The sequence below is a fragment of the Aulonocara sp. 'chitande type north' Nkhata Bay genome, linkage group LG5 (genome assembly GCF_057382095.1).
Source record: "Aulonocara sp. 'chitande type north' Nkhata Bay isolate Kocher_YH1m ecotype deep benthic linkage group LG5, A_spYH_male_GT1.1, whole genome shotgun sequence".
Taxonomy (NCBI): Eukaryota; Metazoa; Chordata; class Actinopteri; order Cichliformes; family Cichlidae; genus Aulonocara; species Aulonocara sp. 'chitande type north' Nkhata Bay.
Genome location: NC_141348.1, coordinates 509,063 through 529,842, shown reverse-complemented (window position 1 = coordinate 529,842; position 20,780 = coordinate 509,063). Strand labels below are relative to the sequence as shown.

At 57.4% G+C, this 20,780-nt stretch overlaps 13 non-coding genes and 1 pseudogene across 13 annotated transcripts; all 14 read right to left on the bottom strand.

Annotated features, from left to right (window-relative positions):
* Positions 1–202: 202 nt before the first annotated feature.
* On the bottom strand, positions 203–321 carry LOC147329073 (5S ribosomal RNA). Its single transcript, XR_015129664.1, has one exon. It is a non-coding gene; the product is annotated as a 5S ribosomal RNA (ribosomal RNA).
* Positions 322–1,418: 1,097 nt separating this feature from the next.
* LOC147329072 (5S ribosomal RNA) lies at positions 1,419–1,537 on the bottom strand. Its single transcript, XR_015129721.1, has one exon. It is a non-coding gene; the product is annotated as a 5S ribosomal RNA (ribosomal RNA).
* Positions 1,538–3,469: 1,932 nt separating this feature from the next.
* Positions 3,470–3,588, bottom strand: LOC147329071 (5S ribosomal RNA). The gene has a single exon (XR_015129372.1). It is a non-coding gene; the product is annotated as a 5S ribosomal RNA (ribosomal RNA).
* Positions 3,589–5,321: 1,733 nt separating this feature from the next.
* On the bottom strand, positions 5,322–5,440 carry LOC147329070 (5S ribosomal RNA). The gene has a single exon (XR_015129293.1). It is a non-coding gene; the product is annotated as a 5S ribosomal RNA (ribosomal RNA).
* A 2,630-nt stretch (positions 5,441–8,070) lies between these two features.
* Positions 8,071–8,189, bottom strand: LOC147329069 (5S ribosomal RNA; annotated as a pseudogene).
* Positions 8,190–8,848: 659 nt separating this feature from the next.
* On the bottom strand, positions 8,849–8,967 carry LOC147329068 (5S ribosomal RNA). Its single transcript, XR_015129371.1, has one exon. It is a non-coding gene; the product is annotated as a 5S ribosomal RNA (ribosomal RNA).
* An 898-nt stretch (positions 8,968–9,865) lies between these two features.
* LOC147329067 (5S ribosomal RNA) lies at positions 9,866–9,984 on the bottom strand. Its single transcript, XR_015129752.1, has one exon. It is a non-coding gene; the product is annotated as a 5S ribosomal RNA (ribosomal RNA).
* Positions 9,985–11,200: 1,216 nt separating this feature from the next.
* LOC147329066 (5S ribosomal RNA) lies at positions 11,201–11,319 on the bottom strand. Its single transcript, XR_015129370.1, has one exon. It is a non-coding gene; the product is annotated as a 5S ribosomal RNA (ribosomal RNA).
* Positions 11,320–12,575: 1,256 nt separating this feature from the next.
* LOC147329065 (5S ribosomal RNA) lies at positions 12,576–12,694 on the bottom strand. The gene has a single exon (XR_015129369.1). It is a non-coding gene; the product is annotated as a 5S ribosomal RNA (ribosomal RNA).
* A 901-nt stretch (positions 12,695–13,595) lies between these two features.
* LOC147329064 (5S ribosomal RNA) lies at positions 13,596–13,714 on the bottom strand. The gene has a single exon (XR_015129751.1). It is a non-coding gene; the product is annotated as a 5S ribosomal RNA (ribosomal RNA).
* Positions 13,715–14,772: 1,058 nt separating this feature from the next.
* On the bottom strand, positions 14,773–14,891 carry LOC147329063 (5S ribosomal RNA). Its single transcript, XR_015129663.1, has one exon. It is a non-coding gene; the product is annotated as a 5S ribosomal RNA (ribosomal RNA).
* A 1,929-nt stretch (positions 14,892–16,820) lies between these two features.
* LOC147329062 (5S ribosomal RNA) lies at positions 16,821–16,939 on the bottom strand. The gene has a single exon (XR_015129368.1). It is a non-coding gene; the product is annotated as a 5S ribosomal RNA (ribosomal RNA).
* Positions 16,940–18,071: 1,132 nt separating this feature from the next.
* On the bottom strand, positions 18,072–18,190 carry LOC147329061 (5S ribosomal RNA). Its single transcript, XR_015129367.1, has one exon. It is a non-coding gene; the product is annotated as a 5S ribosomal RNA (ribosomal RNA).
* A 1,535-nt stretch (positions 18,191–19,725) lies between these two features.
* Positions 19,726–19,844, bottom strand: LOC147329060 (5S ribosomal RNA). Its single transcript, XR_015129366.1, has one exon. It is a non-coding gene; the product is annotated as a 5S ribosomal RNA (ribosomal RNA).
* Positions 19,845–20,780: the final 936 nt, after the last annotated feature.

The following is a 20,780-nucleotide window of genomic DNA, read 5'->3' as shown; positions in this document are numbered from 1 at the left end:
CAGGCCCTGATGTGGTGTAAGTGGCCCCAGCCGGTCACTCAGGCCCTGGTGTGGTGTAGGTGGCATCAGCTAGCAGCACAAGACATTGGAAAAGAGCCAAAAGCAATGTCGTTAATGTGCCCTCATTAATGGGCAGCTGCTTTTGGTCTTTTAATACACCCCTTTTCTGGATCAAAAGCGGTTCAATGACATGAAAATGAAAGGCTTACAGCACCAAGTATTCCCAGGCAGTCTCCCATCCAAGTACTAACCAAGCCCAGCCCTGCTTAGCTTCCGAGATCAGACGAGGTCGGGCGTGCTCAGGGTGGTATGGCCGTAAGCTGCTGGCCCCAGCACAATGTCTCAATTTATGGATTCAAGTGATTAGGTGGCAAGTACCTGAAGTTACGAAGACAATCCTATAACCATACCTGCATGTTTGCATAATACCCTAACCCAAAGGCTCAGTTTAGCATTTATCCAACAGCACAGGCCCTGGATTGTTGAAGATGGCCTCAGGAACCAGCACAGGGCCTGGTGTGTTGTACATGGCCACAGCTAGCAGCACAGGGCCTGGTTTGGTGAAGATGGCCTCGGCCAGAAGAGCAGGGCCTGGTGTGATATGAGTGGCCTGAGCAAGAGCCACAGGCCCTGGTGTGGTGTAAGTGGCCTGAGCAAGAGCCACAGGCCCTGGTGTGGTGTAAGTGGCCTCAGCCAGCAGCCACAGGCCCTGGTGTGGTGTAAGTCACCTCAGCCAGAAGCCACAGTCCCTGGTGTGGTGTAAGTGGCCTCAGCCAGCAGCAACAGGCCCTGGTGTGGTGTAAGTCGCCTCAGCCAGCAGCCACAGGCCCTGGTGTGGTGTAGGTGGCCTCAGCCTGCAGCCACAGGCCCTGGTGTGGTCTAAGTGGCCTCAGCCAGTGCCACAGGCCCTGGTGTGGTGTAAGTGGCCTGAGCAAGAGCCACAGACCCTGGTGTGGTGTAAATGGCCTCAATAGCAACTAAGGCCCTGGTGTGGTGTATGTGGCCTCAGCCAGCAGCCACAGGCCCTGGTGTGGTGTAACTGGCCTCAGCCAGCAGCCACAGGCCCTGGTGTGGTGTAAGTGGCCTCAATAGCAACTAAGGCCCTGGTGTGGTGTAAGTGGCCTCAGCCAGCAGCCACAGGCTCTGGTGTGGTGTAACTGGCCTCAGCCAGCAGCCACAGGCCCTGGTGTGGTGTAAGTGGCCTCAGCCAGAGCCACAGGCCCTGATGTGGTGTAAGTGGCCCCAGCCGGTCACTTAGGTCCTGGTGTGGTGTAGGTGGCATCAGCTAGCAGCACAAGACATTGGAAAAGAGCCAAAAGGAGTGTCGTTAATGTGCCCTCATTAATGGGCAGCTGCTTTTGGTCTTTTAATACACCCCTTCTCTGGATCAAAAGCGGTTCAATGACATGAAAATGAAAGACTGACAGCACCAGGTATTCCCAGGCAGTCTCCCATCCAAGTACTAACCAAGCCCAGCCCTGCTTAGCTTCCGAGATCAGACGAGGTCGGGTGTGCTCAGGGTGGTATGGCCGTAAGCTGGTGGGCCCAGCACAATGTCTCAATTTATGGATTCAAGTGATTAGGTGGCAAGTACCTGAAGTTATGAAGATAATCCTATAACCATACCTGCATGTTTGCATAATACCCTAACCCAAAGGCTCAGTTTGGCATTTATCCAACAGCACAGGCCCTGGATTGTTGAAGATGGCCTCAGGAACCAGCACAGGGCCTGGTGTGTTGTACATGGCTACAGCAAGCAGCACAGGGCCTGGTTTGGTGAAGATGGCCTCGGCCAGAAGCGCAGGGCCTGGTGTGATGTGAGTGGCCTGAGCAAGAGCCACAGGCCTTGGTGTGGTGTAAGTGGCCTCAGCCAGCAGCCACAGGCCCTGGTGTGGTGTAGGTGGCCTCAGCCAGCAGCCACAGGCCCTGGTGTGGTGTAAGTGGCCTCAGCCAGCAGCCACAGGCCCTGGTGTGGTGTAAGTGGCCTCAGCCAGCAGCCACAGGCCCTGGTGTGGTGTAAGTGGCCTCAGCCAGTGCCACAGGCCCTGGTGTAGTGTAAGTAGCCTGAGCAAGAGCCACAGACCCTGGTGTGGTGTAATTGGCCTCAGCCAGCAGCCACAGGCCCTGGTGTGGTGTAAGTGGCCTGAGCAATAGCCACAGACCCTGGTGTGGTGTAATTGGCCTCAGCCAGAAGCCACAGGCCCTGGTGTGGTGTAAGTCGCCTCAGCCAGAAGCCACAGGTACTGGTGTGGTGTAAGTGGCCTCAGCCAGCTGCAAAAGGGCCCTGGTGTGGTGTAAGTCGCCTCAGCCAGCAGCCACCGGCCCTGGTGTGGTGTAGGTGGCCTCAGCCAGCAGCCACAGGCCCTGGTGTGGTATAAGTGGCCTCAGCCAGCAGCCACAGGCCCTGGTGTGGTGTAAGTGGCCTCAGCCAGCAGCCACAGGCCCTGGTGTGGTGTAAGTGGCCTCAGCCAGTGCCACAGGCCCTGGTGTGGTGTAAGTGGCCTCAGCCAGTGCCACAGGCCCTGGTGTAGTGTAAGTGGCCTCAGCCAGTGCCACAGGCCCTGGTGTGGTGTAAGTGGCCTCAGCCAGTGCCACAGGCCCTGGTGTGGTGTAAGTGGCCTCAGCCAGCAGCCACAGGCCCTGGTGTGGTGTAAGTGGCCTCAGCCAGTGCCACAGGCCCTGGTGTAGTGTAAGTGGCCTGAGCAAGAGCCACAGACCCTGGTGTGGTGTAATTGGCCTCAGCCAGAAGCCACAGGCCCTGGTGTGGTGTAAGTCGCCTCAGCCAGAAGCCACAGGTACTGGTGTGGTGTAAGTGGCCTCAGCCAGCTGCAAAAGGGCCCTGGTGTGGTGTAAGTCGCCTCAGCCAGCAGCCACCGGCCCTGGTGTGGTGTAGGTGGCCTCAGCCAGCAGCCACAGGCCCTGGTGTGGTATAAGTGGCCTCAGCCAGCAGCCACAGGCCCTGGTGTGGTGTAAGTGGCCTCAGCCAGCAGCCACAGGCCCTGGTGTGGTGTAAGTGGCCTCAGCCAGTGCCACAGGCCCTGGTGTGGTGTAAGTGGCCTGAGCAAGAGCCACAGGCCCTGGTGTGGTGTAAGTGGCCTGAGCAAGAGCCACAGACCCTGGTGTGGTGTAATTGGCCTCAATAGCAACTAATGCCCTGGTGTGGTGTAGGTGGCCTCAGCCAGCAGCCACAGGCCCTGGTGTGGTGTAAGTGGCCTCAGCCAGCAGCCACAGGCCCTGGTGTGGTGTAAGTGGCCTCAGCCAGAGCCACAGGCCCTGATGTGGTGTAAGTGGCCCCAGCCGGTCACTCAGGCCCTTGTGTGGTGTAGGTTGCATCAGCTAGCAGCACAAGACATTGGAAAAAAGCCAAAAGCAATGTCGTTAATGTGCCCTCATTAATGGGCAGATGCTTTTGGTCTTTTAATACACCCCTTCTCTGGATCAAAAGCGGTTCAATGACATGAAAATGAAAGGCTTACAGCACCAGGTATTCCCAGGCAGTCTCCCATCCAAGTACTAACCAAGCCCAGCCCTGCTTAGCTTCCGAGATCAGACGAGGTCGGGCGTGCTCAGGGTGGTATGGCCGTAAGCTGCTGGGCCCAGCACAATGTCTCAATTTATGGATTCAAGTGATTAGGTGGCAAGTACCTGAAGTTACGAAGACAATCCTATAACCATACCTGCATGTTTGCATAATACCCTAACCCAAAGGCTCAGTTTGGCATTTATCCAACAGCACAGGCCCTGGATTGTTGAAGATGGCCTCAGGAACCAGCACAGGGCCTGGTGTGTTGTACATGGCCACAGCAAGCAGCACAGGGCCTGGTTTGGTGAAGATGGCCTCGGCCAGAAGCGCAGGGCCTGGTGTGATGTGAGTGGCCTGCGCAAGAGCCACAGGCCCTGGTGTGGTGTAAGTGGAATCAGCCAGCAGCCACAGGCCCTGGTGTGGTGTAAGTGGCCTCAGCCAGAGCCACAGGCCCTGGTGTGGTGTAACTGGCCTCAATAGCAAATAAGGCCCTGGTGTGGTGTAAGTGGCCTCAGCCAGAGCCACAGGCCCTGGTGTGGTGTAAGTGGCCTCAATAGCAACTAAGGCCCTGGTGTGGTGTAAGTGGCCTCAGCCAGCAGTCACAGGCCCTGGTGTGGTGTAGGTGGCCTCAGCCAGCAGCCACAGGCTCTGGTGTGGTGTAAGTCGCCTCAGCCAGCAGCCACAGGCCCTGGTGTGGTGTAGGTGGCCTCAGCCAGCAGCCACAGGCCCTGGTGTGGTGTAATTGGCCTCAGCCAGCAGCCACAAGCCCTGGTGTGGTGTAAGTGGCCTCAGCCAGCAGCCACAGGCCCTGGTGTGGTGTAAGTGGCCTCAGCCAGTGCCACAGGCCCTGGTGTGGTGTAAGTGGCCTGAGCAAGAGCCACAGAGCCTGGTGTGGTGTAATTGGCCTCAGCCAGCAGCCACAGGCCCTGGTGTGGTGTAAGTCGCCTCAGCCAGAAGCCACAGGCACTGGTGTGGTGTAAGTGGCCTCAGCCAGCAGCAAGAGGGCCCTGGTGTGGTGTAAGTGGCCTCAGCCAGCAGCCACAGGCCCTGGTGTGGTGTAAGTGGCCTCAGCCAGAGCCACAGGCCCTGGTGTGGTGTAACTGGCCTCAATAGCAAATAAGGCCCTGGTGTGGTGTAAGTGGCCTCAGCCAGAGCCACAGGCCCTGGTGTGGTGTAAGTGGCCTCAATAGCAACTAAGGCCCTGGTGTGGTGTAGGTGGCCTCAGCCAGCAGCCACAGGCTCTGGTGTGGTGTAAGTCGCCTCAGCCAGTGCCACAGGCCCTGGTGTGGTGTAAGTGGCCTCAGCCAGCAGCAAAAGGGCCCTGGTGTGGTGTAAGTCGCCTCAGCCAGCAGCCACAGGCCCTGGTGTGGTGTAGGTGGCCTCAGCCAGCAGCCACAGGCACTGGTGTGGTGTAAGTGGCCTCAGCCAGCAGCAAAAGGGCCCTGGTGTGGTGTAAGTGGCCTCAGCCAGCAGCCACAGGCCCTGGTGTGGTGTAGGTGGCCTCAGCCAGCAGCCACAGGCCCTGGTGTGGTGTAAGTGGCCTCAGCCAGCAGCCACAGGCCCTGGTGTGGTGTAAGTGGCCTCAGCCAGCAGCCACAGGCCCTGATGTGGTGTAAGTGGCCCCAGCCGGTCACTTAGGCCCTGGTGTGGTGTAAGTGGCATCAGCTAGCAGCACAAGACATTGGAAAAGAGCCAAAAGCAGTGTCGTTAATGTGCCCTCATTAATGGGCAGCTGCTTTTGGTCTTTTAATACACCCCTTCTCTGGATCAAAAGCGGTTCAATGACATGAAAATGAAAGGCTTACAGCACCAGGTATTCCCAGGCAGTCTCCCATCCAAGTACTAACCAAGCCCAGCCCTGCTTAGCTTCCGAGATCAGACGAGGTCGGGTGTGCTCAGGGTGGTATGGCCGTAAGCTGCTGGCCCCAGCACAATGTCTCAATTTATGAATTCAAGTGATTAGGTGGCAAGTACCTGAAGTTACGAAGACAATCCTATAACCATACCTGCATGTTTGCATAATACCCTAACCCAAAGGCTCAGTTTGGCATTTATCCCACAGCACAGGCCCTGGATTGTTGAAGATGGCCTCAAGAACCAGCACAGGACCTGGTGTGTTTTACATGGCCACAGCAAGCAGCACAGGGCCTGGTTTGGTGAAGATGGCCTCAGCAAGCAGCCACAGGCCCTGGTTTGGTGTAAGTGGCCTCAGCCAGCAGCCACAGGCCCTGGTGTGGTTTAAGTGGCCTCAGCCAGCAGCCACAGGCCCTGGTGTGGTGTAAGTGGCCTCAGCCAGCAGCCACAGGCCCTGGTGTGGTCTAAGTGGCCTCAGCCAGTGCCACAGGCCCTGGTGTGGTGTAAGTGGCCTGAGTAAGAGCCACAGGCCCTGGTGTGGTGTAAGTGGCCTCAGCCAGCAGCCACAGGCCCTGGTGTGGTGTAAGTGGCCTGAGCAAGTGCCACAGGCCCTGGTGTGGTGTAAGTGGCCAAAGCCAGAGCCACAGGCCCTGGTGTGGTGTAAGTGGCCTCAATAGCAAATAAGGCCCTGGTGTGGTGTAAGTGGCCTGAGCAAGAGCCACAGGGCCTGGTTTGGTGAAGATGGCCTCGGCCAGAAGCGCAGGGCCTGGTGTGATGTGAGTGGCCTGAGCAAGAGCCACAGGCCCTGGTGTGGTGTAAGTGGCCTCAGCCAGCAGCCACAGGCCCTGGTGTGGTGTAAGTCACCTCAGCCAGAAGCCACAGGCACTGGTGTGGTGTAAGTGGCCTCAGCCAGCAGCAAAAGGGCCCTGGTGTGGTGTAAGTCACCTCAGCCAGCAGCCACAGGCCCTGGTGTGGTGTAATTGGCCTCAATAGCAACTAAGGCCCTGGTGTGGTGTAAGTGGCCTGAGTAAGAGCCACAGGCCCTGGTGTGGTGTAAGTGGCCTCAGCCAGCAGCCACAGGCCCTGGTGTGGTGTAAGTGGCCTGAGCAAGTGCCACAGGCCCTGGTGTGGTGTAAGTGGCCTGAGCAAGAGCCACAGGGCCTGGTTTGGTGAAGATGGCCTCGGCCAGAAGCGCAGGGCCTGGTGTGATGTGAGTGGCCTGAGCAAGAGCCACAGACCCTGGTGTGGTGTAATTGGCCTCAATAGCAACTAAGGCCCTGGTGTGGTGTAAGTGGCCTGAGTAAGAGCCACAGGCCCTGGTGTGGTGTAAGTGGCCTCAGCCAGCAGCAAAAGGGCCCTGGTGTGGTGTAAGTGGCCTGAGCAAGTGCCACAGGCCCTGGTGTGGTGTAGGTGGTCTCAGCCAGCAGCCACAGGCCGTGGTGTGGTGTAAGTGGCCTCAGCCAGCAGCAACAGGCCGTGGTGTGGTGTAAGTCGCCTCAGCCAGAAGCCACAGGCCCTGGTGTGGTGTAGGTGGTCTCAGCCAGCAGCCACAGTTCCTGGTGTGGTGTAAGTGGCCTCAGCCAGCAGCCACAGGCCCTGGTGTGGTGTAAGTGGCCTCAGCAAGAGCCACAGACCCTGGTGTGGTGTAATTGGCCTAAGCCAGAGCCACAGGCCCTGGTGTGGTGTAAGTGGCCTGAGCAAGAACCACAGGGCCTGGTTTGGTGAAGATGGCCTCGGCCAGAAGCGCAGGGCCTGGTGTGATGTGAGTGGCCTGAGCAAGAGCCACAGGCCCTGGTGTGGTGTAAGTGGCCTCAGCCAGCAGCCACAGGCCCTGGTGTGGTGTAAGTCGCCTCAGCCAGAAGCCACAGGCACTGGTGTGGTGTAAGTGTCCTCAGCCAGCAGCAAAAGGGCCCTGGTGTGGTGTAAGTCGCCTCAGCCAGCAGCCACAGGCCCTGGTGTGGTGTAGGTGGCCTCAGCCAGCAGCCACAGGCCCTGGTGTGGTGTAAGTGGCCTCAGCCAGTGCCACAGGCCCTGGTGTGGTGTAAGTGGCCTGAGCAAGAGCCACAGACCATGGTGTGGTGTAATTGGCCTCAATAGCAACTAAGGCCCTGGTGTGGTGTAAGTGGCCTCAGCCAGCAGCCACAGGCCCTGGTGTGGTGTAGGTGGCCTCAGCCAGCAGCCACAGGCCCTGGTGTGGTGTAGGTGGCCTCAGCCAGCAGCCACAAGCCCTTGTGTGGTGTAAGTGGCCTCAGCCAGCAGCCACAGGCCCTGGTGTGGTGTAAGTGGCCTCAGCCAGTGCCACAGGCCCTGGTGTGGTGTAAGTGGCCTGAGCAAGAGCCACAGACCATGGTGTGGTGTAATTGGCCTCAATAGCAACTAAGGCCCTGGTGTGGTGTAAGTGGCCTCAGCCAGCAGCCACAGGCCCTGGTGTGGTGTAAGTGGCCTCAGCCAGCAGCCACAGGCCCTGGTGTGGTGTAAGTGGCCTCAGCCAGAGCCACAGGCCCTGATGTGGTGTAAGTGGCCCCAGCCGGTCACTCAGGCCCTGGTGTGGTGTAGGTGGCATCAGCTAGCAGCACAAGACATTGGAAAACAGCCAAAAGCAATGTCGTTAATGTGCCCTCATTAATGGGCAGCTGCTTTTGGTCTTTTAATACACCCCTTCTCTGGATCAAAAGTGGTTCAATGACATGAAAGGCTTACAGCACCAGGTATTCCCAGGCAGTCTCCCATCCAAGTACTAACCAAGCCCAGCCCTGGTCAGCTTCCGAGATCAGACGAGGTCGGGCGTGCTCAGGGTGGTATGGCCGTAAGCTGCTGGCCGCAGCACAATGTCTCAATTTATGGATTCAGGTGATTAGGTGGCAAGTACCTGAAGTTACGAAGACAATCCTATAACCCTACCTTCATGTTTGCATAATACCCTAACCCAAAGGCTCAGTTTAGCATTTATCTAACAGCACAGGCCCTGGATTGTTGAAGATGGCCTCAGGAACCAGCACAGGGCCTGGTGTGTTGTACATGGCCACAGCTAGCAGCACAGGGCCTGGTTTGGTGAAGATGGCCTCGGCCAGAAGCGCAGGGCCTGGTGTGATGTGAGTGGCCTGAGCAAGAGCCACAGGCCCTGGTGTGGTGTAAGTGGCCTGAGCAAGAGCCACAGGCCCTGGTGTGGTGTAAGTGGCCTCAATAGCAAATAAGGCCCTGGTGTGGTGTAAGTGGCCTCAGCCAGTGCCACAGGCCCTGGTGTGGTGTAAGTGGCCTGAGCAAGAGCCAAAGACCCTGGTGTGGTGTAATTGGCCTCAATAGCAACTAAGGCCCTGGTGTGGTGTAGGTGGCATCAGCTAGCAGCACAAGACATTGGAAAACAGCCAAAAGCAATGTCGTTAATGTACCCTCATTAATGGGCAGCTGCTTTTGGTCTTTTAATACACCCCTTCTCTGGATCAAAAGCGGTTCAATGACATGAAAATGAAAGGCTTACAGCACCAGGTATTCCCAGGCAGTCTCCCATCCAAGTACTAACCAAGCCCAGCCCTGCTTAGCTTCCGAGATCAGACGAGGTCGGGCGTGCTCAGGGTGGTATGGCCGTAAGCTGCTGGCTCCAGCACAATGTCTCAATTTATGGATTCAAGTGATTAGGTGGCAAGTACCTGAAGTTACGAAGATAATCCTATAACCATACCTGCATGTTTGCATAATACCCTAACCCAAAGGCTCAGTTTGGCATTTACCCAACAGCACAGGCCCTGGATTGTTGAAGATGGCCTCAGGAACCAGCACAGGGCCTGGTGTGTTGTACATGGCCACAGCAAGCAGCACAGGGCCTGGTTTGGTGAAGATGGCCTCGGCCAGAAGAGCAGGGCCTGGTGTGATATGAGTGGCCTGAGCAAGAGCCACAGGCCCTGGTGTGTTGTAAGTGGCCTCAGCCAGCAGCCACAGGCCCTGGTGTGGTGTAGGTGGCCTCAGCCAGCAGCCACAGGCCCTTGTGTGGTGTAAGTGGCCTCAGCCAGCAGCCACAGGCCCTGGTGTGGTGTAAGTGGCCTCAGCCAGTGCCACAGGCCCTGGTGTGGTGTAATTGGCCTCAATAGCAACTAAGGCCCTGGTGTGGTGTAAGTGGCCTGAGCAAGAGCCACATACCCTGGTGTGGTGTAATTGGCCTCAATAGCAACTAAGGCCCTGGTGTGGTGTAGGTGGCCTCAGCCAGCAGCCACAGGCCCTGGTGTGGTGTAAGTGGCCTCAGCCAGCAGCCACAGGCCCTGGTGTGGTGTAAGTGGCCTCAGCCAGAGCCACAGGCCCTGATGTGGTGTAAGTGGCCCCAGCCGGTCACTCAGGCCCTGGTGTGGTGTAGGTGGCATCAGCTAGCAGCACAAGACATTGGAAAACAGCCAAAAGCAATGTCGTTAATGTGCCCTCATTAATGGGCAGCTGCTTTTGGTCTTTTAATACACCCCTTCTCTGGATCAAAAGCGGTTCAATGACATGAAAATCAAAGGCTTACAGCACCAGGTATTCCAAGGCAGTCTCCCATCCAAGTACTAACCAAGCCCAGCCCTGCTTAGCTTCCGAGATCAGACGAGGTCGGGCGTGCTCAGGGTGGTATGGCCGTAAGCTGCTGGCCCCAGCACAATGTCTCAATTTATGGATTCAAGTGATTAGGTGGCAAGTACCTGAAGTTACGAAGACAATCCTATAACCATACCTGCATGTTTGCATAATACCCTAACCAAAAGGCTCAGTTTGGCATTTATCCAACAGCACAGGCCCTGGATTGTTGAAGATGGCCTCAAGAACCAGCACAGGACCTGGTGTGTTTTACATGGCCACAGCAAGCAGCACAGGGCCTGGTTTGGTGAAGATGGCCTCAGCAAGCAGCCACAGGCCCTGGTTTGGTGTAAGTGGCCTCAGCTAGCAGCACAGGCCCTGGTGTGATGTGAGTGGCCTGAGCAAGAGCCACAGGCCTTGGTGTGGTGTAAGTGGCCTCAGCCAGCAGCCACAGGCCCTGGTGTGGTGTAAGTCGCCTCAGCCAGAAGCCACAGGCCCTGGTGTGGTGTAGGTGGCCTCAGCCAGCAGCAAAAGGGCCCTGGTGTGGTGTAAGTCGCCTCAGCCAGCAGCCACAGGCCCTGGTGTGGTGTAGGTGGCCTCAGCCACCAGCCACAGGCCCTGGTGTGGTGTAAGTGGCCTCAGCCAGCAGCCACAGGCCCTGGTGTGGTGTAAGTGGCCTCAGCCAGCAGCCACAGGCCCTGGTGTGGTGTAAGTGGCCTCAGCCAGTGCCACAGGCCCTGGTGTGGTGTAAGTGGCCTGAGCAAGAGCCACAGGCCCTGGTGTGGTGTAAGTGGCCTGAGCAAGAGCCACAGACCCTGGTGTGGTGTAATTGGCCTCAATAGCAACTAATGCCCTGGTGTGGTGTAGGTGGCCTAAGCCAGCAGCCACAGGCCCTGGTGTGGTGTAAGTGGCCTGAGCAAGAGCCACAGGCCCTGGTGTGGTGTAAGTGGCCTGAGCAAGAGCCACAGACCCTGGTGTGGTGTAATTGGCCTCAATAGCAACTAATGCCCTGGTGTGGTGTAGGTGGCCTCAGCCAGCAGCCACAGGCCCTGGTGTGTTGAAAGTGGCCTCAGCCAGAGCCACAGGCCCTGATGTGGTGTAAGTGGCCCCAGCCGGTCACTCAGGCCCTTGTGTGGTGTAGGTTGCATCAGCTAGCAGCACAAGACATTGGAAAAGAGCCAAAAGCAGTGTCGTTAATGTGCCCTCATTAATGGGCAGCTGCTTTTGGTCTTTTAATACACCCCTTCTCTGGATCAAAAGCGGTTCAATGACATGAAAATCAAAGGCTTACAGCACCAGGTATTCCCAGGCAGTCTCCCATCCAAGTACTAACCAAGCCCAGCCCTGCTTAGCTTCCGAGATCAGACGAGGTCGGGCGTGCTCAGGGTGGTATGGCCGTAAGCTGCTGGCCCCAGCACAATGTCTCAATTTATGGATTCAAGTGATTAGGTGGCAAGTACCTGAAGTTACGAAGACAATGCTATAACCATGCCTGCATGTTTGCATAATACCCTAACCCAAAGGCTCAGTTTGGCATTTATCCAACAGCACAGGCCCTGGATTGTTGAAGATGGCCTCAGGAACCAGCACAGGGCCTGGTGTGTTGTACATGGCCACAGCAAGGAGCACAGGGCCTGGTTTGGTGAAGATGGCCTCGGCCAGAAGCGCAGGGCCTGGTGTGATGTGAGTGGCCTGAGCAAGAGCCACAGGCCTTGGTGTGGTGTAAGTGGCCTCAGCCAGCAGCCACAGGCCCTGGTGTGGTGTAGGTGGCCTCAGCCAGCAGCCACAGGCCCTGGTGTGGTGTAGGTGGCCTCAGCCAGCAGCCACAGGCCCTGGTGTGGTGTAAGTGGCCTCAGCCAGCAGCCACAGGCCCTGGTGTGGTGTAAGTGGCCTGAGCAAGAGCCACAGGCCCTGGTGTGGTGTAAGTGGCCTGAGCAAGAGCCACAGACCCTGGTGTGGTGTAATTGGCCTCAATAGCAACTAATGCCCTGGTGTGGTGTAGGTGGCCTCAGCCAGCAGCCACAGGCCCTGGTGTGGTGTAAGTGGCCTCGGCCAGCAGCCACAGGCCCTGGTGTGGTGTAAGTCGCCTCAGCCAGAAGCCACAGGCACTGGTGTGGTGTAAGTGGCCTCAGCCAGCAGCAAAAGGGCCCTGGTGTGGTGTAAGTGGCCTCAGCCAGCAGCCACAGGCCCTGGTGTGGTGTAGGTGGCCTCAGCCAGCAGCCACAGGCCCTTGTGTGGTGTAATTGGCCTCAATAGCAACTAAGGCCCTGGTGTGGTGTAAGTGGCCTCAGCCAGTGCCACAGGCCCTGGTGTGGTGTAAGTGGCCTGAGCAAGAGCCACAGACCCTGGTGTGGTGTAATTGGCCTCAATAGCAACTAAGGCCCTGGTGTGGTGTTGGTGGCCTCAGCCAGCAGCCACAGGCCCTGGTGTGGTGTAAGTGGCCTCAGCCAGCAGCCACAGGCCCTGATGTGGTGTAAGTGGCCCCAGCCGGTCCCTCAGGCCCTTGTGTGGTGTAGGTTGCATCAGCTAGCAGCACAAGACATTGGAAAACAGCCAAAAGCAATGTCGTTAATGTGCCCTCATTAATGGGGAGCTGCTTCTGGTCTTTTAATACACCCCTTCTCTGGATCAAAAGCGGTTCAATGACATGAAAAAGAAAGGCTTACAGCACCAGGTATTCCCAGGCAGTCTCCCATCCAAGTACTAACCAAGCCCAGCCCTGCTTAGCTTCCGAGATCAGACGAGGTCGGGCGTGCTCAGGGTGGTATGGCCGTAAGCTGCTGGCCCCAGCACAATGTCTCAATTTATGGATTCAAGTGATTAGGTGGCAAGTACCTGAAGTTACGAAGACAATCCTATAACCATACCTGCATGTTTGCATAATACCCTAACCAAAAGGCTCAGTTTGGCATTTATCCAACAGCACAGGCCCTGGATTGTTGAAGATGGCCTCAAGAACCAGCACAGGACCTGGTGTGTTTTACATGGCCACAGCAAGCAGCACAGGGCCTGGTTTGGTGAAGATGGCCTCAGCAAGCAGCCACAGGCCCTGGTTTGGTGTAAGTGGCCTCAGCTAGCAGCCACAGGCCCTGGTGTGGTGTGAGTGGCCTCAGCCAGCAGCCACAGGCCCTGGTGTGGTCTAAGTGGCCTCAGCCAGTGCCACAGGCCCTGGTGTGGTGTAAGTGGCCTGAGCAAGAGCCACAGGCCCTGGTGTGGTGTAAGTGGCCTCAGCCAGCAGCCACAGGCCCTGGTGTGGTGTAAGTGGCCTGAGCAAGAGCCACAGGCCCTGGTGTGGTGTAATTGGCCTCAATAGCAACTAAGGCCCTGGTGTGGTGTAAGTGGCCTCAGCCAGCAGCCACAGGCCCTGGTGTGGTGTAAGTGGCCTCAGCCAGCAGCCACAGGCCCTGGTGTGGTGTAAGTGGCCTCAGCCAGCAGCCACAGGCCCTGGTGTGGTGTAAGTGGCCTCAGCCAGAGCCACAGGCCCTGATGTGGTGTAAGTGGCCCCAGCCGGTCACTCAGGCCCTGGTGTGGTGTAGGTGGCATCAGCTAGCAGCACAAGACATTGGAAAACAGCCAAAAGCAATGTCGTTAATGTGCCCTCATTAATGGGCAGCTGCTTTTGGTCTTTTAATACACCCCTTCTCTGGATCAAAAGAGGTTCAATGACATGAAAATCAAAGGCTTACAGCACCAGGTATTCCAAGGCAGTCTCCCATCCAAGTACTAACCAAGCCCAGCCCTGCTTAGCTTCCGAGATCAGACGAGGTCGGGCGTGCTCAGGGTGGTATGGCCGTAAGCTGCTGGCCCCAGCACAATGTCTCAATTTATGGATTCAAGTGATTAGGTGGCAAGTACCTGAAGTTACGAAGACAATCCTATAACCATACCTGCATGTTTGCATAATACCCTAACCCAAAGGCTCAGTTTAGCATTTATCCAACAGCACAGGCCCTGGATTGTTGAAGATGGCCTCAGGAACCAGCACAGGGCCTGGTGTGTTGTACATGGCCACAGCTAGCAGCACAGGGCCTGGTTTGGTGAAGATGGCCTCGGCCAGAAGAGCAGGGCCTGGTGTGATATGAGTGGCCTGAGCAAGAGCCACAGGCCCTGGTGTGGTGTAAGTGGCCTGAGCAAGAGCCACAGGCCCTGGTGTGGTGTAAGTGGCCTCAGCCAGCAGCCACAGGCCCTGGTGTGGTGTAAGTCACCTCAGCCAGAAGCCACAGTCCCTGGTGTGGTGTAAGTGGCCTCAGCCAGCAGCAACAGGCCCTGGTGTGGTGTAAGTCGCCTCAGCCAGCAGCCACAGGCCCTGGTGTGGTGGAGGTGGCCTCAGCCTGCAGCCACAGGCCCTGGTGTGGTCTAAGTGGCCTCAGCCAGTGCCACAGGCCCTGGTGTGGTGTAAGTGGCCTGAGCAAGAGCCACAGACCCTGGTGTGGTGTAAATGGCCTCAATAGCAACTAAGGCCCTGGTGTGGTGTATGTGGCCTCAGCCAGCAGCCACAGGCCCTGGTGTGGTGTAACTGGCCTCAGCCAGCAGCCACAGGCCCTGGTGTGGTGTAAGTGGCCTCAATAGCAACTAAGGCCCTGGTGTGGTGTAAGTGGCCTCAGCCAGCAGCCACAGGCTCTGGTGTGGTGTAACTGGCCTCAGCCAGCAGCCACAGGCCCTGATGTGGTGTAAGTGGCCCCAGCCGGTCACTCAGGCCCTGGTGTGGTGTAGGTGGCATCAGCTAGCAGCACAAGACATTGGAAAAGAGCCAAAAGCAATGTCGTTAATGTGCCCTCATTAATGGGCAGCTGCTTTTGGTCTTTTAATACACCCCTTTTCTGGATCAAAAGCGGTTCAATGACATGAAAATGAAAGGCTTACAGCACCAAGTATTCCCAGGCAGTCTCCCATCCAAGTACTAACCAAGCCCAGCCCTGCTTAGCTTCCGAGATCAGACGAGGTCGGGCGTGCTCAGGGTGGTATGGCCGTAAGCTGCTGGCCCCAGCACAATGTCTCAATTTATGGATTCAAGTGATTAGGTGGCAAGTACCTGAAGTTACGAAGACAATCCTATAACCATACCTGCATGTTTGCATAATACCCTAACCCAAAGGCTCAGTTTAGCATTTATCCAACAGCACAGGCCCTGGATTGTTGAAGATGGCCTCAGGAACCAGCACAGGGCCTGGTGTGTTGTACATGGCCACAGCTAGCAGCACAGGTCCTGGTTTGGTGAAGATGGCCTCGGCCAGAAGAGCAGGGCCTGGTGTGATATGAGTGGCCTGAGCAAGAGCCACAGGCCCTGGTGTGGTGTAAGTGGCCTGAGCAAGAGCCACAGGCCCTGGTGTGGTGTAAGTGGCCTCAGCCAGCAGCCACAGGCCCTGGTGTGGTGTAAGTCACCTCAGCCAGAAGCCACAGTCCCTGGTGTGGTGTAAGTGGCCTCAGCCAGCAGCAACAGGCCCTGGTGTGGTGTAAGTCGCCTCAGCCAGCAGCCACAGGCCCTGGTGTGGTGTAGGTGGCCTCAGCCTGCAGCCACAGGCCCTGGTGTGGTCTAAGTGGCCTCAGCCAGTGCCACAGGCCCTGGTGTGGTGTAAGTGGCCTGAGCAAGAGCCACAGACCCTGGTGTGGTGTAAATGGCCTCAATAGCAACTAAGGCCCTGGTGTGGTGTATGTGGCCTCAGCCAGCAGCCACAGGCCCTGGTGTGGTGTAACTGGCCTCAGCCAGCAGCCACAGGCCCTGGTGTGGTGTAAGTGGCCTCAATAGCAACTAAGGCCCTGGTGTGGTGTAAGTGGCCTCAGCCAGCAGCCACAGGCTCTGGTGTGGTGTAACTGGCCTCAGCCAGCAGCCACAGGCCCTGGTGTGGTGTAGGTGGCCTCAGCCAGCAGCCACAGGCCCTGGTGTGGTGTAAGTGGCCTCAGCCAGCAGCCACAGGCCCTGGTGTGGTGTAAGTGGCCTCAGCCAGCAGCCACAGGCCCTGGTGTGGTGTAAGTGGCCTCAGCCAGTGCCACAGGCCCTGGTGTAGTGTAAGTAGCCTGAGCAAGAGCCACAGACCCTGGTGTGGTGTAATTGGCCTCAGCCAGCAGCCACAGGCCCTGGTGTGGTGTAAGTGGCCTCAGCCAGTGCCACAGGCCCTGGTGTAGTGTAAGTGGCCTGAGCAAGAGCCACAGACCCTGGTGTGGTGTAATTGGCCTCAGCCAGAAGCCACAGGCCCTGGTGTGGTGTAAGTCGCCTCAGCCAGAAGCCACAGGTACTGGTGTGGTGTAAGTGGCCTCAGCCAGCTGCAAAAGGGCCCTGGTGTGGTGTAAGTCGCCTCAGCCAGCAGCCACCGGCCCTGGTGTGGTGTAGGTGGCCTCAGCCAGCAGCCACAGGCCCTGGTGTGGTATAAGTGGCCTCAGCCAGCAGCCACAGGCCCTGGTGTGGTGTAAGTGGCCTCAGCCAGCAGCCACAGGCCCTGGTGTGGTGTAAGTGGCCTCAGCCAGTGCCACAGGCCCTGGTGTGGTGTAAGTGGCCTGAGCAAGAGCCACAGGCCCTGGTGTGGTGTAAGTGGCCTGAGCAAGAGCCACAGACCCTGGTGTGGTGTAATTGGCCTCAATAGCAACTAATGCCCTGGTGTGGTGTAGGTGGCCTCAGCCAGCAGCCACAGGCCCTGGTGTGGTGTAAGTGGCCTCAGCCAGCAGCCACAGGCCCTGGTGTGGTGTAAGTGGCCTCAGCCAGAGCCACAGGCCCTGATGTGGTGTAAGTGGCCCCAGCCGGTCACTCAGGCCCTTGTGTGGTGTAGGTTGCATCAGCTAGCAGCACAAGACATTGGAAAAGAGCCAAAAGCAATGTCGTTAATGTGCCCTCATTAATGGGCAGATGCTTTTGGTCTTTTAATACACCCCTTCTCTGGATCAAAAGCGGTTCAATGACATGAAAATGAAAGGCTTACAGCACCAGGTATTCCCAGGCAGTCTCCCATCCAAGTACTAACCAAGCCCAGCCCTGCTTAGCTTCCGAGATCAGACGAGGTCGGGCGTGCTCAGGGTGGTATGGCCGTAAGCTGCTGGGCCCAGCACAATGTCTCAATTTATGGATTCAAGTGATTAGGTGGCAAGTACCTGAAGTTACGAAGACAATCCTATAACCATACCTGCATGTTTGCATAATACCCTAACCCAAAGGCTCAGTTTGGCATTTATCCAACAGCACAGGCCCTGGATTGTTGAAGATGGCCTCAGGAACCAGCACAGGGCCTGGTGTGTTGTACATGGCCACAGCAAGCAGCACAGGGCCTGGTTTGGTGAAGATGGCCTCGGCCAGAAGCGCAGGGCCTGGTGTGATGTGAGTGGCCTGCGCAAGAGCCACAGGCCCTGGTGTGGTGTAAGTGGAATCAGCCAGCAGCCACAGGCCCTGGTGTGGTGTAAGTGGCCTCAGCCAGAGCCACAGGCCCTGGTGTGGTGTAACTGGCCTCAATAGCAAATAAGGCCCTGGTGTGGTGTAAGTGGCCTCAGCCAGAGCCACAGGCCCTGGTGTGGTGTAAGTGGCCTCAATAGCAACTAAGGCCCTGGTGTGGTGTAAGTGGCCTCAGCCAGCAGTCACAGGCCCTGGTGTGGTGTAGGTGGCCTCAGCCAGCAGCCACAGGCTCTGGTGTGGTGTAAGTCACCTCAGCCAGAAGCCACAGTCCCTGGTGTGGTGTAAGTGGCCTCAGCCAGCAGCCACAGGCCCTGGTGTGGTGTAAGTGGCCTCAGCCAGTGCCACAGGCCCTGGTGTGGTGTAATTGGCCTCAATAGCAACTAAGGCCCTGGTGTGGTGTAAGTGGCCTGAGCAAGAGCCACATACCCTGGTGTGGTGTAATTGGCCTCAATAGCAACTAAGGCCCTGGTGTGGTGTAGGTGGCCTCAGCCAGCAGCCACAGGCCCTGGTGTGGTGTAAGTGGCCTCAGCCAGCAGCCACAGGCCCTGGTGTGGTGTAAGTGGCCTCAGCCAGAGCAACAGGCCCTGATGTGGTGTAAGTGGCCCCAGCCGGTCACTCAGGCCCTGGTGTGGTGTAGGTGGCATCAGCTAGCAGCACAAGACATTGGAAAACAGCCAAAAGCAATGTCGTTAATGTGCCCTCATTAATGGGGAGCTGCTTCTGGTCTTTTAATACACGCCTTCTCTGGATCAAAAGCGGTTCAATGACATGAAAATGAAAGGCTTACAGCACCAGGTATTCCCAGGCAGTCTCCCATCCAAGTACTAACCAAGCCCAGCCCTGCTTAGCTTCCGAGATCAGACGAGGTCGGGCGTGCTCAGGGTGGTATGGCCGTAAGCTGCTGGCCCCAGCACAATGTCTCAATTTATGGATTCAAGTGATTAGGTGGCAAGTACCTGAAGTTACGAAGACAATCCTATAACCATACCTGCATGTTTGCATAATACCCTAACCAAAAGGCTCAGTTTGGCATTTATCCAACAGCACAGGCCCTGGATTGTTGAAGATGGCCTCAAGAACCAGCACAGGACCTGGTGTGTTTTACATGGCCACAGCAAGCAGCACAGGGCCTGGTTTGGTGAAGATGGCCTCAGCAAGCAGCCACAGGCCCTGGTTTGGTGTAAGTGGCCTCAGCTAGCAGCACAGGCCCTGGTGTGATGTGAGTGGCCTGAGCAAGAGCCACAGGCCTTGGTGTGGTGTAAGTGGCCTCAGCCAGCAGCCACAGGCCCTGGTGTGGTGTAAGTCGCCTCAGCCAGAAGCCACAGGCCCTGGTGTGGTGTAGGTGGCCTCAGCCAGCAGCAAAAGGGCCCTGGTGTGGTGTAAGTCGCCTCAGCCAGCAGCCACAGGCCCTGGTGTGGTGTAGGTGGCCTCAGCCAGCAGCCACAGGCCCTGGTGTGGTGTAAGTGGCCTCAGCCAGCAGCCACAGGCCCTGGTGTGGTGTAAGTGGCCTCAGCCAGTGCCACAGGCCCTGGTGTGGTGTAAGTGGTCTGAGCAAGAGCCACAGACCCTGGTGTGGTGTAATTGGCCTCAGCCAGCAGCCACAGGCCCTGGTGTGGTGTAAGTCGCCTCAGACAGAAGCCACAGGCACTGGTGTGGTGTAAGTGGCCTCAGCCAGAAGCAAAAGGGCCCTGGTGTGGTGTAAGTCGCCTCAGCCAGCAGCCACAGGCCCTGGTGTGGTGTAGGTGGCCTCAGCCACCAGCCACAGGCCCTGGTGTGGTGTAAGTGGCCTCAGCCAGCAGCCACAGGCCCTGGTGTGGTGTAAGTGGCCTCAGCCAGCAGCCACAGGCCCTGGTGTGGTGTAAGTGGCCTCAGCCAGTGCCACAGGCCCTGGTGTGGTGTAAGTGGCCTGAGCAAGAGCCACAGGCCCTGGTGTGGTGTAAGTGGCCTGAGCAAGAGCCACAGACCCTGGTGTGGTGTAATTGGCCTCAATAGCAACTAATGCCCTGGTGTGGTGTAGGTGGCCTAAGCCAGCAGCCACAGGCCCTGGTGTGGTGTAAGTGGCCTGAGCAAGAGCCACAGGCCCTGGTGTGGTGTAAGTGGCCTGAGCAAGAGCCACAGACCCTGGTGTGGTGTAATTGGCCTCAATAGCAACTAATGCCCTGGTGTGGTGTAGGTGGCCTCAGCCAGCAGCCACAGGCCCTGGTGTGGTGAAAGTGGCCTCAGCCAGAGCCACAGGCCCTGATGTGGTGTAAGTGGCCCCAGCCGGTCACTCAGGCCCTTGTGTGGTGTAGGTTGCATCAGCTAGCAGCACAAGACATTGGAAAAGAGCCAAAAGCAGTGTCGTTAATGTGCCCTCATTAATGGGCAGCTGCTTTTGGTCTTTTAATACACCCCTTCTCTGGATCAAAAGCGGTTCAATGACATGAAAATCAAAGGCTTACAGCACCAGGTATTCCCAGGCAGTCTCCCATCCAAGTACTAACCAAGCCCAGCCCTGCTTAGCTTCCGAGATCAGACGAGGTCGGGCGTGCTCAGGGTGGTATGGCCGTAAGCTGCTGGACCCAGCACAATGTCTCAATTTATGGATTCAAGTGATTAGGTGGCAAGTACCTGAAGTTACGAAGACAATGCTATAACCATACCTGCATGTTTGCATAATACCCTAACCCAAAGGCTCAGTTTGGCATTTATCCAACAGCACAGGCCCTGGATTGTTGAAGATGGCCTCAGGAACCAGCACAGGACCTGGTGTGTTGTACATGGCCACAGCAAGGAGCACAGGGCCTGGTTTGGTGAAGATGGCCTCGGCCAGAAGCGCAGGGCCTGGTGTGATGTGAGTGGCCTGAGCAAGAGCCACAGGCCTTGGTGTGGTGTAAGTGGCCTCAGCCAGCAGCCACAGGCCCTGGTGTGGTGTAGGTGGCCTCAGCCAGCAGCCACAGGCCCTGGTGTGGTGTAGGTGGCCTCAGCCAGCAGCCACAGGCCCTGGTGTGGTGTAAGTGGCCTCAGCCAGCAGCCACAGGCCCTGGTGTGGTGTAAGTGGCCTGAGCAAGAGCCACAGGCCCTGGTGTGGTGTAAGTGGCCTGAGCAAGAGCCACAGACCCTGGTGTGGTGTAATTGGCCTCAATAGCAACTAATGCCCTGGTGTGGTGTAGGTGGCCTCAGCCAGCAGCCACAGGCCCTGGTGTGGTGTAAGTGGCCTCGGCCAGCAGCCACAGGCCCTGGTGTGGTGTAAGTCGCCTCAGCCAGAAGCCACAGGCACTGGTGTGGTGTAAGTGGCCTCAGCCAGCAGCAAAAGGGCCCTGGTGTGGTGTAAGTGGCCTCAGCCAGCAGCCACAGGCCCTGGTGTGGTGTAGGTGGCCTCAGCCAGCAGCCACAGGCCCTTGTGTGGTGTAATTGGCCTCAATAGCAACTAAGGCCCTGGTGTGGTGTAAGTGGCCTCAGCCAGTGCCACAGGCCCTGGTGTGGTGTAAGTGGCCTGAGCAAGAGCCA